At 39.9% G+C, this 15,257-nt stretch overlaps 1 pseudogene; it reads left to right on the forward strand.

The window, feature by feature from the left end:
• Positions 1-5,929, forward strand: part of LOC127623009 (leucine-rich repeat and IQ domain-containing protein 1-like) — a 29,866-nt pseudogene extending 23,937 nt beyond the window's left edge.
• The last annotated feature ends 9,328 nt before the right edge of the window (positions 5,930-15,257 follow it).

Raw genomic sequence — 15,257 nt, forward strand, 5'->3', positions numbered from 1 at the left:
GACCTGCGAGTTCTGAACCAGGCCTGGCATAGACTCCCGTTCAAGATGCTGACACAGAAACGTATTCTGACATGCGTTCAACATCAAGATTGGTTTGCGGCGGTAGACCTGAAGGATCCGTACTTTCACATCTCAATATTACCCCATCACAGACCCTTTCTACGGTTCGCTTTCGACGGCCAGGCGTATTAGTACAAGGTCCTCCCCTTCGGTCTGTCCCTGTCCCCTCGCGTCTTCACGAAAGTCGCAAGGGAAGTGGGCAGTCACATACTCAACTACTGGCTAAACTTAGAGCATTCTCAACAGTTGCTCTGTGTGCACAGGGACCTGGTGCTCACGCACCTCAGCCGTTTATGGCTTCGGGTCAACTGGGAAAAAAGCAAGCTCTCCCTGGTTCAGAGCATCTCTTTTCTCTGCATGTAGTTAGACTCAGTCTCAATGACAGCGCACCTCACAAGCGAGTACGCGCAGTCGGCGCTGAACTGCCTGTTTCAGGACCGTTGTGGCGTTTTTAAATGGGGAACCCTAGTGTCACTACATCGACACAATGTCGAGTCAGTGACAGAAGGGGAACGTCTCGGTTAATATCGTAACCTCCGTTCCCTGATAGAGGAACGAGACGTTGTGTCCCTCTTGCCACAACACTGTACTAAGCCACTGAAAGGGCCGGAACCTTACTCTCGGCTCCTCAGCTCAAAACCTGTCTGAACAGACGCACGATTCCCTACTTTTATACCCGTATGTCCGGATGAGGGCCATGCAAATTCTGTTCGCCAATTCTCATTGGCCTTTTCTCAAAGATAAGAGTTAACCGAGGCTCTCAAGTGTCAAGTCACACCTTGTGTTACTACATCGACAAAACGTCTCGTTCCCTCCATGGTTATGACAAATCTGATTTCAGCCTCATTATACATTATAAAATTATTTGTCTAATTGTTAATAATTGTTTAACTCAACATTATGATTGGTCTGTTCATCATGTAAATCCCTGTTTTCCCTCAGGTCCTTGTTTATGGAGACAGTTCCTGGCTTGATTGAGTTGAATAATGAGGAGACTTGTGCAACAGTAGCACCCACTAAAGGTCCAGGAGAGCAGAGGTGTTTCCAGGCCCTGCAGAGGCATAGCAGAGGCTGTATGATTCACTCCTCCAGTGACAAAATATGAAGATCAGGTAGACATCCAGTTTCAGTCTCTAGACAAATTTGTTGAAGAATATGTCATTTTCTATACACAAGTAACAAATAAATTGGGCCACACAAATGATTTTGCCCTATAAATGGAAGATATGCAGAACTGGAACAGCCATCATTTGCAAAGTTCTACTCATTCCCCCTACCTCTTGCGTGTTCACATATTATATACTTTGCATATTTAATGTACTAATTTACATTTGCATGTATTCGTTTAGCAGATAATTTGATCTAAAGCAACTTACTAATAATACAATTAGAGTATAATAAAAGTAGAATCAATTACCATAATCAGAGGAAGAACACAATGGATTAATTTCCAGGTTTGGAATGCGGAAGTAAACTATAGTGGAATACATTTCTGTAATGGTGAATGGGAAAAAGAAAGAGATGGATTTTGGCCATCAGAAGAGACAGAGATTTCAGATTTTCTTTCACTTCCTCAAATGTATTTGTAAACCTATCACAGCAGTATTTTTTTAAATGCCAGGATAAAATAAAATAAAAAATTGATTAAAAAACTTAAATAATAAAAAGCTTTGCTAGATTTGCACTGCTAAATTAAGATGGAAATGCATCACCATAGTCTGTGAAAAGGATCTACACAAGTAGTAAAACACTATAGCAGAAGTGTAGGTGTAAGATTTAATTTATGTATGCAGTGTGGCAGTGAAAGTTATAACTATATATATGTTTTTTTTTAAAGCTTGTGATACTGGCTGATAAAGCAAGCATTTGTTTGTATTAGCACCTGTGCTTATTAAGCTTTCCCATGTCTTTGAGTCTGCACATGCTGAATATCAACAAGAAATAACATTTTCACTTCTATTAATACAAAAAGCACCCTTAGACGCTGCCACAGACCACCACCAATTAAAGCAGAACACTCGCCATGTGTCAAAAAGGATGATTGGCAGGATTCTGTGTTTCCTGTGGTTCAAGCTGAGGTCTCTCGGGGCTTGGAAGACTTTCGAGATACCCCATAACCCTTCCGCAATGCACTCTGCACAAAGGTTATTTTGCACTCCCGCGGGGAGCGCTGCAGCCATTTAACATCTGACCTGACCCAGTGTCAGTCCCCAGCTTTGAAAGGGGAAGACTGAGCCATGTTTCAGACCAAGATACAACATTAAACCAATGTCTGTGTTGATTTGCAGGCACAGAGTGACCAACTGAATTGTAAGGGATTGATTTAAAGGAATAGTTCACCCAAAAATGAAAGTTCTTTCTTCATTTATTCACCCTCATGTTGTATAAAATCATGCCTTTTATAGCCAGGTACTATTCCCTCAGTGAAATGTACCACAGCCATTGATATTAATAATGCTTTTAAAAAATTCTGTCTTGATCTCTATAGTTCCACGTCTTTGTCTACTGATGAGGATATTGGAAACTTTGTGGAACCATTAGAACTTCCTAAACTGACAGATGAGCAAAAACATTATCTTGATTCTGAGATAACCTAGGAAGAGCCTGGAGAGGTAATTAAGGTCTTGCCTACAGGCAATGCTCCGGGCCAGATAAATTTTCCGCTGAGTTTTTTAGATCTTATGCTACAAATTGAATTTTGCTAGAAGTTCATACGGAATCATTAAAGAATGGAAAGCTTCCGCCAACCACGACGCAAGCCTGGATCAGTCTAATTCTTAAAAAAGACAAAGATCCAAATGTGTAAGAGTTACCACCCAATTTCCCTGATCCAGCTAGACATTAAAATATTGTCAAAAATTTGGGCTAACCAATTATCTTTTATACATATAGATCATGTGGTGTTTAATCGGGCGAATGATCAGACTGCGGTCGCTGCCATCTAATTTGATGCCGAAAAGTATGGAGTTAGAATCATGCCAAAACCTCACACACACACACACACACACACACACACACACACACACACACACACACACACACACACACAAACGTGTTTTTCTCACACCCAACGATTCACAAACAAACTCAGTGTGGTTTGCAAATACAAAACATCACTCACAAACTAATGCATTTTGTTCTGCAAATACAAAACGTACCTATCAAACAAATACAGTATGTTTTACATATACATAGAAACGTATTTCTTCAATGACAAAAATATCCTCCAAGTACAAACTAAAATCTTTCAAGTACAAAAAAAAATTCTACAAGTACAAAACAAAATTCTACAAGTACAAAACAAAATTCTTCAAGTACAAAATTCTTCAAGTACAAAACAAAATCCTTCAAGTACAAAACAAAATCCTTCAAGTACAAAACAAAATCCTGTAAGTACAAAACAAAATTCTACAAGTACAAAACAAAATTCTTCAAGTACAAAATTCTTCAAGTACAAAACAAAATCCTTCAAGTACAAAACAAAATCCTTCAAGTAAAAAACAAAATCCTGTAAGTACAAAACAAAATTCTACAAGTACGAAAAACTGTCACGTGACTTTTGGCACTAATTTTCCACCTTGCTGATCCACACACAAATGCCTTCAGATCCACACACATGCTAGTAAATTGTCATGTAATTCGCACTCCACAACATCAGGTGGCGCCGCCACGGACATGGAAAGAGAAGAGAAGAAACGTTAGCGTGGGTAGGGTGTTTTGAACACGATGAGTGGCCAACAGGTGAGTTTGCAGTCGTTGCTGGTGAAAAATCAAATGTTAACTAACTAAACTCCAGGAATGTCTGTCGTGGGTAGGGTGAGATATATATATACATAACAGCGCCACCTGATGTTGTGGAGTGCGAATTACATGACAATTTACTAGCATGTGTGTGGATCTGAAGGCATTTGTGTGTGGATCAGCAAGGTGGAAAATTAGTGCCAAAAGTCACGTGACAGTTTTTCGTACTTGTAGAATTTTGTTTTGTACTTGTATAATTTGTTTTTGTACTTGTAGAATTTTTTTTTGTACTTGAGAGATTTTAGTTTGTACTTGGAGGATATTTTTGTCATTGAAGAAATACGTTTCTATGTATATGTAAAACATTCTGTATTTGTTTGATAGGTACGTTTTGTATTTGCAGAACAAAATGCATTAGTTTGTGAGTGATGTTTTGTATTTGCAAACCACACTGAGTTTGTTTGTGAATCGTTGGGTGTGAGTAAAACACGTTTTGTGTGTGTGTGTGTGTGAGGTTTTGGCATGATTCTAACTCCATAGAAAAGGCTTTTGATATGTTTGAATGGGATTACTGTTTTTAAGATTTTGGAAATGTACGGGTTCGGGAATACTTTTATTGGTTGGATTAAGTTTCTTTATAGACACCCAGTAGCTGTGGTACAAACTAATGTATTCATTTCAGATTATTTTACTCTGGATGGGGCACCCGGCAGGGTTGCCCTCTTTCCCCATTATTGTTCTGTCTTGTGCTGGAACCATTAGCAGCCAATATAAGAAAAGAGGATGATTTTCCAGGGGTAGTGGTGGGAGGTGTGGCGCATAAGCTTTTGCTTTATGCAGATTATATTTTATTATTTGTCTCCGACCCTACTAGATCTATGCCTTGCCTCAACAGAATTATCTACATCCGAAGTTTGGCTCTGACACCGTACTGCCTGGTAACAGCTTTTTGTTTTTCTTTTCTTTGTTTAATGTATGAATCAATAAAACATTTTAATAAACAAAAAGAAAAAAAAAGGAACAAAGTCTGCTTGTGCTTTCTTTTAAATAAAAGCTAGATGTTTTTTTTTTTTTTTTTTAAAAAAATGGAATATTCTGGGTTCAGTACAATTTAAACTCAATCAACAGCATTTGTGGCATAATATTACCACTAAATTAATTTTGACTTCTTTAAAAAAGCAAAAATCTGGATTACAGTGAGGTATTTACAATGGATGTTCAATTTTTGAATGTTAAAATACTCACTTTTTCGAAAGTATAGCCACAAGACAGAAACAATATGCATGTAAACATGATTTTAGTGTGATAAAATCACTTAATAACCTTTTCTTTGTAAAGTTATAGCTAAGTTTACGTGTTTGTTGCCATGGCGATGTACTGTCAGTAAATCATAAAACCCTAAAATGACTGTGAAACTGACAAAATAACAACTTTACAGTTCAAATAATACATACAGTTTAAACAGAAGAATTAATGTAAATGCTTTTATGAAATTATAAAAGTTCTGATTTTAAACCCTACAAAAATTGGCCCCATTCACTTCCATTGTAAGTGCCTCACTGTAACCTTGATTATTGCTTTTTGTTTTACAAGAAAGGAGGGTAATCAACATAATGTCACAAATGCTGTCAATTGAGCCTAACTTGAATTGAACCCAGCATATTCCTTTGAGCTGTTTGTAAAGGTAATGTTTTTTCCCTCTAGTAGATGCTGCTTTAATTCCTCATCAAGAGAATTTCATGTAAGGAATGTGTGTGCATTTTGTTCTCTATTAATGTAGTTCTGCCCCCTCACAACATGATGCCCAAATTCTTGCCAGTGGTCACCATGCAGAGCAGTTCAGATTCGCAGTGAATCAGCGTTACGTCCATGAATAAGGGGATAACTGTCACAGAGGATACCGCACCGGCAGTAGCTGCTGACAGTAGATGTTTCCGACATACCTCTTTCACAATAACAAATCCCAGAAAAGCAGCTTCAGTGTTCAGCAGATTGGCAGATCCACAATCCACAGAAAACTCACCATTCTCAGTCTGACCTAAAACTTAAAGCTAACAACCTTCAAGCTAACTGTTCAAAGAAATCAACTGAGAAAGAACCTGTTGAATCACCATACTTTAAAATGTAGGACTCTCTCTCACATTTTCTCTTACTCTGTCAAATAATGCCTTAAATTTGTAGTAGATTTCTGTTTTGAGAAAACAACTCTAACAACTCAGTTAATTTCTAAATCATTTAGATGAAATTGGATCCCTAGTGGGTTTCTATCCAGATGTTTTAACGCAGATCTAAGGCATCATCCAAGACATGAGTGCAGCGACATTCATTTAGTCTCTCATGACCTTAGTGAGTCATCAGATAAAATTGTCTTCTGCTCTATCAATCAGAGTGGCAGCTGTGGTGATCCAACGGTGCTGGCTGAGATGCGTAATGCAGAGATGTGGGGGCCTCGGGCTTAAATGCAAAAACTAACGAGATATCGAATATTCATCAGATGGAAGATTTCTGCACTGGCAGGCCAGAGCTCCATACTAGGGACCATGCTGCCTTTGTTCTCTATCGTATCGAGACTTATCTTTCCACCAGAATGCATACGTATGGGACTATGACACCACCCGTGGCATGTGATGTGGACTCTCTGTAAGACACAAATTAATAGAATAGAATGTGCAGATCAAACACACCTCGCTATAAAAGGCATGATCATTGCAAATTTCTTCTTCTTCTGATTGCACAGTGGAACTGGTGACTGCTGGTAATCTCTTATTATATTATCAACATTTTTCATAAATTTTTCATTCAGTCGGTTACCTGACTGATATTTGTTTCTTGCAGTTGTCAGTGAGAAACTTCCGCTCAATCAGGGGTATTGAGAGCTTTCTAGTTACACCTCTCTGGGAGACTTTCACTTGCATATAATTATTTGTATTTTCTCACAGTTATACCGTATCACACCATAACAAGGTGTTAATGTGGTCACAGGCCTGTAGTTCCGTATTAGATCTAGTGTTCTAGATCACTAATGTGGACAAGTCTAGGTAACTTGTTGAAACTGATTTTTAGCATGGTTTTAACCATCCCTCTTGGTGTAACTGTATCACGAACATTGGAAGCACTATATACCATATTACACAGTAAAGTGCTAACGCGGTTAAGCACACACATCCCTAAAACAGTGGCAATAATGGCACTTGACAGTGCTGCCTCGTGTAGCCTGTGTGTGTTTGTGTGTGTGCACAATATTTGCCCCTACCCCATAGCACACAGTCAGTGTGTAGTAGGGAGAGCTGAAAGACATCACTCTATGGTAGAACTGGTGGAGTTGAGTGAAAGAACGGCAATCAGTTTGCTGTTGGTTTTTGTATACACAGCATACAGTATATATACATATAATATATTAAATCTTATAAATATGTATACATAGTATTTGTGTGTAAATATATGTATATTTACTGTTTTTCTGCAACATGTCTAAAATAGTAAGTGGGCATGCCTGTGTTCAGTGCCAAGCTCCCATGCGACCTCAAGATGGCCATGACTCCTATATATAATGTTTTGGTATTGAGCATGCGTGGCAGGGCTGTGAGCAGCCAGAAAGTTGCATTAACTGCTTTATCCTCTCAGCGCATGCAAGGGAGGCTCGTTGTCAGTTTTTAAGTGCAAACATACTGGTATTTCCACCAGTGCTCCCCAGCCAAAGTGTGCCAAGCAAGATGTACTGTGTCTCAGTGGGAGCAACCTTCCAAGCCCTACTACTACGACTAGTAAGCAAGAACTCCCAGGCTATGGACAGGATTTGCACAGTGGGTAGATCAATGGCTCACTTATGGACAGCAAGGCGACACCTATGGCTCTCTCAGTCCAAGCTGCACTCAGCAGACTGCGTGTCTTTGTTGGAGGTTCCTGTAGTACCTCCGGCAATATTTGGGCCTGGTGCTGTTGACATGCTGCAGCGAGCACGTGAGGCTCATGCATGTGCATGGGTGATGAGGTGATTTCTCCCCAGTTCAGTACAGACCCCAGCAGTTGTTGTGAGAAACTGGTCAAGTTTATGCCATACAACAAGTGCCAGGAATCAGCTGGAAGGTGAGATGGTGTAGACTCGGGGGACCTGAGACTTCAGTTGGAGGCCAGTAGGTGGCGCCGGGTTTTTAGACAACCTAGACATAAAATACAGCCAGCAGCAGCTACCTGTAGATGGCTGAAGGACGAGCCTGCTTTTCGTTCCTGATAGTTTTCAGAACCCACTGTGCCTCCTCCATCCTTTTGTTCATGTAGTTAAATTTGTAACCAGGCCACCTCTTTCAAGGGCTCTGACTATGTCCTCAACTTCTGGTCATTCAGAAGACAAAGCTCTATTAGGGGAGTAAGGAGATATACAGGAACTGAGGAGGGACGAGGCACAGACCGGGTTTTGTTCCCAATTACTTTTTGCTTGCCAAAGAAAGATGACACTTATTGGCCCATCTTGAATCTCAGGGGTCTAAACTGTTTTCTAAAACCCCTAAGGTTCAGGATGCTAACTATGCCACGAGTAAAACAGGCTGTGCATCAATGTGACTGGTTTGCTTGCATAGATCTGAAGGACACCTACATCCAGATCCCAATTTGGAAGGGACACAGGCGTTTTATTCGATTCACATTCAATGGCAATGTGTTCCAGTTCCAGGTCTTACCTTAGGATGCTAACTATCCCATGAGTGAAACAGGCTGTGCATCGGGGTCTCGTTTGCTTTCATAGATCTGAAGGACACCTATTGGAAGGGACACAGGTGTTTTATTTGATTCACATTCAATGGCAACATGTTCCAGTACCAGTTCTTACACAGTACTCACCCCCTGAATCACCTCTACTCTGCAAAGTTGCTCACATTTTCTTCACTTGGACACAACCACGTCTTCTATCACTGAATGCAGTGTATCTTCCAGGACTGTAGAATCAAGCAGCAGAAATGCTGTAGGGGGGGGGGGGGTCTTGGCCTGGAGAATGGTGTCTCCACCCAGATGTGGTGAAGACCATCTAGCAGACATTGATCTTTTCGCCTCTTGGGAGTCAACTTATTGCCCTCTCTTTTTCTCGCTGGAGAAAAAGCAGGCACTTGTCGATGCCTTATCACAAGACAGGCTCAGGAAACACTGCACCACCCATTTCCCCAAGGGCTGCATTTGTGGGTCTGTTCCTGAGAGCACCCAGCTGTTAGCTACAGGTCTCTCAGAGCCTGTAGTGCACATGTTGCAAAGTGCCAGGGCATGTCAATGAGGACTTTATACTCCTATAGATGACATGTGTTTTCTGCCTGATGTACCTCACATGAGCTTGGCCCAATGGGATGTTCAACTCCTGATATTCTAGAATTTCTGCAGGAATGCTTTGATGCATGGAAGTCACCCACTACTCTTTGAGGGTTTGTGGTGGCTATTTCTGTGGCTCAAGGAAATAGGCTGAGTCTTTGTCCCTATGATGCCAGGTTGATAAGCCAGTTTCTTAAGGGTGCCAGGCACCTTAGGCCCAGAGGTCTGCTTCACTGTCTCTGTGGGATTTGGACACTGTTCTCGGGGCTCTTGTTGTTGCTCCCTTTGAACCCTTAGATTCAGTGGACCTGAAGTAGCTGTCCATGAAGACTACATTTCTACTAGCTATCTCTTCATCTAAGAGGATTATTGAGTTGCACGCCTTGTCAGTGCATGTGGACTGCTGTAGATTCCTACTGGATGATGTAGGAATTATACTTCGCACTAATCCAGCTTTTTTTTGGACAAAGGTCTTGACTGCTGTCCATTTGAATCAAGTAATTGAACTGCGTTCTTTCTCTGCTTCCCTTGAGGTGGGTCAGAATGAGAGGGCATCACCCATGCTATGCTCTGTGAGAGGATTGCGGCCTTCTCATTGGGTGGTTGACACAACATGGCAGGCTTATGAGAATGCTGGTTTGTGTGCTTCCTCTCACCTTCACGCACACCCAACATACAGTGTTTCCACCTCATGGGCCCTGTTCTGGAGGGCACACTAAAGTGATATTTGTGCTGCAGAATCTTGGACTGTTTCATCTACCTTTTCTCGATATTACAGAGTAAATGAAGCAGCTGACACATCCTTTTCTGAGACTGTGCTGGGATTGCCTTTTAGTAGTGTTCTATCTGGTGGCCAGTGCATTGCTGGACATGTGGGGGTTTTCCATGTCAACGTTTTGTGTGTGGTTGCTTTTGTAACAAACATGGTATGTTGCCATTTCTGTTTGATTGGGACATTAACATTTTATTTAGTTCATCAGTGGCGGCCTGTTCTATCTTCTGGCCTGCAAATAGTTTGTTGTGTCCACACAATCTTATGCTGGTGTACACCCTAATTACGGTTATGCACCTTCTCTTCCCAACGTGTCTTACATCTTATCCCATATGTATGTATTCTGGTGGAGAGATAGTCTCGATACGATAGAGAGTGAAGGGTTATATTGTAAACTTGGTTCTCTGAGTGATAGACTATATCTCCACCTGGAAGTCACTCAGAGATGCGTTTATTTAGAGGAACAAATGCACAATGATCATGCTTGTTATATTGTGTATTATCTGTGCATGAGCTATTAATTAGTGTCTTACAGAGAGTCCACGTCAGATGCCATAGGTGGTGTCATAGTCCCATACGTATGCATTTTGGTGGAGTGATAGGAAAGTTCTCACTCAGAGAACCAAGTTTACAAATTAATCCTATGTTATTCAGGTGTGACTTTTATATTTATATAAATTCTCCTAATTTAAATGTACTTGGGGAGACATGGATAACAAAGTTTCTTTTTGCCTTAGATTGTGTGATCTATCTCTGGGGTGCTTATTGTTCCTCTGGAAAGCTGTTTTCCAAACCTCCTTTTATGAATGCAATAAATAACTTGAATAAAATTAAATCATATTCAGTACACTATTACTGCCAAGGGCTTGTTTTGTATTGGTAGGTAGTGCTTTTTAAAACAAGCTATTCCATTCATATGTAACTTCTAAGGGATATTTTCTTTTTCTGACTGTGTTTAATGGGTCTCAGAGGACCCGAACCAAGAGACAAAAATGATTAATCAGATTCCAACGTGTCGCAGGAATGGGAGCGCACAGGTTCTTATCCGTTAAGTCTTTAATTAGGGAAATAAGCAGATTTAAAAGCATCCCGGTGTTACATTTGTCTTACAAAGCCAAAGTCACCCAAAGTTCAAACTGCAGATGAGGGGCAAATTAAACTAGGTTAACATGTTTTATCTTTCTAATGGGATAACACACATTATTTATGCTTGTATGTGATTCATGGCTGTGTGTATTGCTCCTACAGACTGCATGGAGGGCTCCTGCCATTACAGTGAATTCAGTAGACTGATAGCCTGGACTGGTGTGCTGACAGTCCTTTAACTATCAGTCTACTGAACTTGCCATAAGGAGGAAGGCTGTTAGCAGTGAATAGGTGTAGAAAAAGAGCAGTCAATGAGCGGGAATGAGTGGAGGAAAATGTTGTTTCTTTTACATTTACATTTATGCATTTGGCAGATGCTTTTATCCAAAGTGACTTACAGTGCACTTATTACAGAGACAATCCCCCCGGAGCAACCTGGAGTTAAGTGTCTTGCTCAAGGACACAATGGTGGTGGCTGTGGGGATCGAACCAGCGACCTTCTGATTAACATGTATGTGCTTTAGCCCACTATGTCACCTGCTATTCTGGCAATTTGCATTCCGTTTACTCAACTTTTGCTTAACCTGTGCATTATGCTAAGTGAACTCATCCATGTAGTTTACTAGGTGCTTCTTTATAGTGTGTTACTATGTCATGTACATTGATCTGTATTATCGACTGATCTGCATCTGAAGTTTTTAATTAGTTGGATCTTTCCAGTTTACTTTGATTCAGAAACTTTCACCAAGATTTATTCTCCCACACATGCACATGTATATCTCTCTCAACTTCAGAAAAACAAAACAAAAATCCTGTTTTGAAGTGGATATGTCCTTAAACGTTTGTACGTCTGCGTGCACACAGAGGAAACATCAAGACTTGTTCAGTGCTTTTAGCTTAATGTGATCTGCTACTTGCTTTGAAGGAATAATGAAAACAGCAAGAGACACTTAAACAACTGTGCAAATCCCATTTATGCCATTTGGAATGATGCAATCCATGTTGAGCTCTTTTATTTTGGGTGTGTTCTGTGTTGTGAAAAGAAAGCGCTGGAGAAAGACAGTATAACCCTGCATTCCAATGCCTCACCGGCCAGAACAGTGCCGTTTTCAGAACAACTGTTGCTGCCAAAGGTAACAGCCCTACAAACCCTCCCTCTGTCTGTGGGCCGGCACAATCAGAGTCTCTCTGGATGATTAAGTGCTGAATTTATTGCCTCCAAAAACACAATTACTTTCTGGGCCACCTCAAACTTCCTTTTCGTCAGCAGATATCATTTTTCAGTACTGTGCTTTTTCTCCTGCAGTTTCTTTTCTTTAGAGAGAGCTGGCCTTTTCTATCATGGTAGCAGTGCTGTGATGTGATGCAGCTGTTGCTATGAAGATGTAGAGATTTTAGAAGGCACTTCAGTGCTTTGGACCCATGATGAAAACTGAGGGAGTGAGCATATACAATGGAACTCTGTCCATCCTGAAAATATATTCCAAAAAGTATAAAAGAACCTATGAGTGCACGTCACACATAGGTCTTTGTGTTAGAAACATTTTATTATTTCTTATATTACACTGCTTTTACAAAAGTTATAAATAAACCTAAAGGTGTTTATTATTAGGTACATTTTGGCATAGGAAGTCTGAATTTCATATTTTCAGAGAATGGTAAGCTAAATGAACCGATGTAATGTTTTATAGGTCATTCAGGCCAAACCCCTTTTTGCACAAAAAAAAAGAAAGAAAGAAAAATCTAGATGCAGCGCAACAAATGAATCTTCAAATCATCTTCAAAAATGCAGCGCTTCTGCGCAAAATACTAAAAAAACTAACAAAACAAAAAAAAGCAGCGAGACGTGGTGCAGTGGTTCTTGTTTAGAACCAGTTCCATTCCATTCTTTTAAAAAAATGACCTTCATGTCTTTCGGTTCAGTTAACGGTTCCCCTAGGTGCAATTTTTCATGATGCAAATGGAAAGCTGTACTAAATACTCTTGACAGTGTTTTCAGGAGTGCATTTCAGCAGCAGCGCTGCCCTCTACTGGGTCTAAAGTGTAAAATATACAGTTCTATCAGTGTATTTTGATTCCCGATAGAATGACTCTTATGAGCCGGTGCTTTTGTGATGGTGAGCTTGTGGAGCAGTCTCACATCACTGAATTTGACTGAATTTGTGTTCAAAGGACTTATTTATTGTTTTAACTCACCACTTTGAAATCTTTATTTTAGTGATTTTTTTCGTGTATAAGAATGTTGAGGTGAGTTAATTTAATGTAAAATAAATAGTATGTTCCAATTTGTAGAGGCGGGAAAATTGTGTAAATATAGGCCTGCCTCCACTAGAGGTGGTAGATAAGATGGCTTATGGATTGATTGTGTATGGAACATGGTGAAACAAGGCTATTTGCACTACTTGAGCACCTAGGACTCCGGCCTCCATTGTTGAAGGAGGGGAGTTGGTAATGCTTTAGTACCCAATAGTTCTAGTGTTTAGACTGTTTAAATTTAAATGACCTGTTTTTTATTTGCTCTTAACACTATTTATTTGCACATTTTGCAAACACAACATAAAAACTGCAGCTGGCGAAGCCATTATGTTATCGAAAGACCTAATAGACGAGCAAGACAGCAATATTTTAGAGCATTATTTTAGAATGTTATTACAGGTATCACAAGAGCCCTTAAAAGGGAGCCTACTAATTCAGCTAACTTAGCAGTCTACCGTCAACTATGGGTGCTAGGCTGGAGAGGAGATAAAGACCTTACTTCAGATATGTCGTTGAAGAGTATATAAAATATTTCCTGCATCACCTGCAGGGACCACTTGGGGTCCTCCGGCTGATCATGACGTCACACCGTTCTTTTGGCTGCAACAAATAGTTTATCTACAGCTCTATGATTCCTTCTGCAGCTGCATACCGCCATCCTCATAGGAGATTTTAGCAGGTAACGAGATACATTTTATATTAGTTTTCTAGAAGAGAATTCAAGCTTTTAAAGGTATCTTTACATAACCGTGTCTTTACATAACCTGCACAAATCAGTTTTAAGCTAACAGAATTGTGTTTAATTATTTGTTTTAAACGCTTTGTAACAGTATTTCAGCAGAACGTTATCTGTCTAGCTGAATGCAGTGCCGGATTGAAACCAGACTAGGGCTGGTTTCTGAATTGCATACTATTGTAATCCTCGTTCTATTTCTGCCATTGATACACGCGGTTAGTGGTGGTGGTGTGCCATTCCAAACTCTGTATAAATCTCCCCACTCTACAAAGTCAGCATTGGTAAACCCTTGGTGTTGTATGCTGGTTATGCATAAATGATGGTAGCTTCAGAGCAGCTTTAAACTAGTCAAATAAGTATATTTGATGTCATATTTTAAAGCATAATGGCCACCTCAACGTAACTGATGTATAAATGCATGCATGCCCACTGAATACCATCAATCTATTTGAAAATTTACCTGAATGTATTTTGATCAGTGGTTCTCCACCCTTTGACTTCAAGTCCCCCCCACTGTCAGAGAACATTTTCAAAGGCTTTCCTTGTAGGATATTTTATAATTATAAGATATTTCCACTATTTCTACTGTAATAATGACGAAGCCTGTTTTCAAGTTTTAATAAAAGAAACTACTGTTGACAATAAATTAAAACTATGAACCATTATAATTTGTACTCCTGAACTTCTAGAACTGTAAATTCTTAATTAAAGCAAGTTCTTGAAGGGAGGATTAATTTGAGCATTTTTAGTAAGTTTTATAATTTAATAAATATTTAAATCATAATAATCTTCCTATCTAAATAATTTAAAGACCTTGAGGCCCCTGAAAGTGTGTTGAGGCCCACCCCTGGTTGAGAACTACCGTTTTAGATGCATCTTCTATTCCACCTTTTCAGTGTCAGTCTAGAGCCTTCCCTTGCAGAAACCCTTGCTGCTAGGCATCTTCCAGAGAAATTCTGTTCGGAGCCTCTCATGGCAATATCAGACCGACTATTATGGAAGCTTCTATCCACAAATGGTTTCAGTCTATCTTTAAAACAAATCAGCATGCATGCAGTAATTGGATGTAAGGCTATATTTAGCATGCTGTGGCATTTTAATCAACCAGTTATGTCTCAAGATCCTGTTGAAATGATTACTTTATTTGCATGGTCAGCATTCTCCTGTCCGTCATTTTAGTTGATATCGGTAAATCGGTATGTATCATCTAGGGTCACTCACGCATTATAAGCTTTGAAAGGCATACCGCTCGTGTAATGCCGTAAAAAATTCATACCAATATCCAACAGGGTCTGAGGCTGAATCGCATGATCG

The sequence above is a fragment of the Xyrauchen texanus genome, chromosome 29 (assembly GCF_025860055.1).
Source record: "Xyrauchen texanus isolate HMW12.3.18 chromosome 29, RBS_HiC_50CHRs, whole genome shotgun sequence".
In the NCBI taxonomy this organism is placed as follows: Eukaryota; Metazoa; Chordata; class Actinopteri; order Cypriniformes; family Catostomidae; genus Xyrauchen; species Xyrauchen texanus.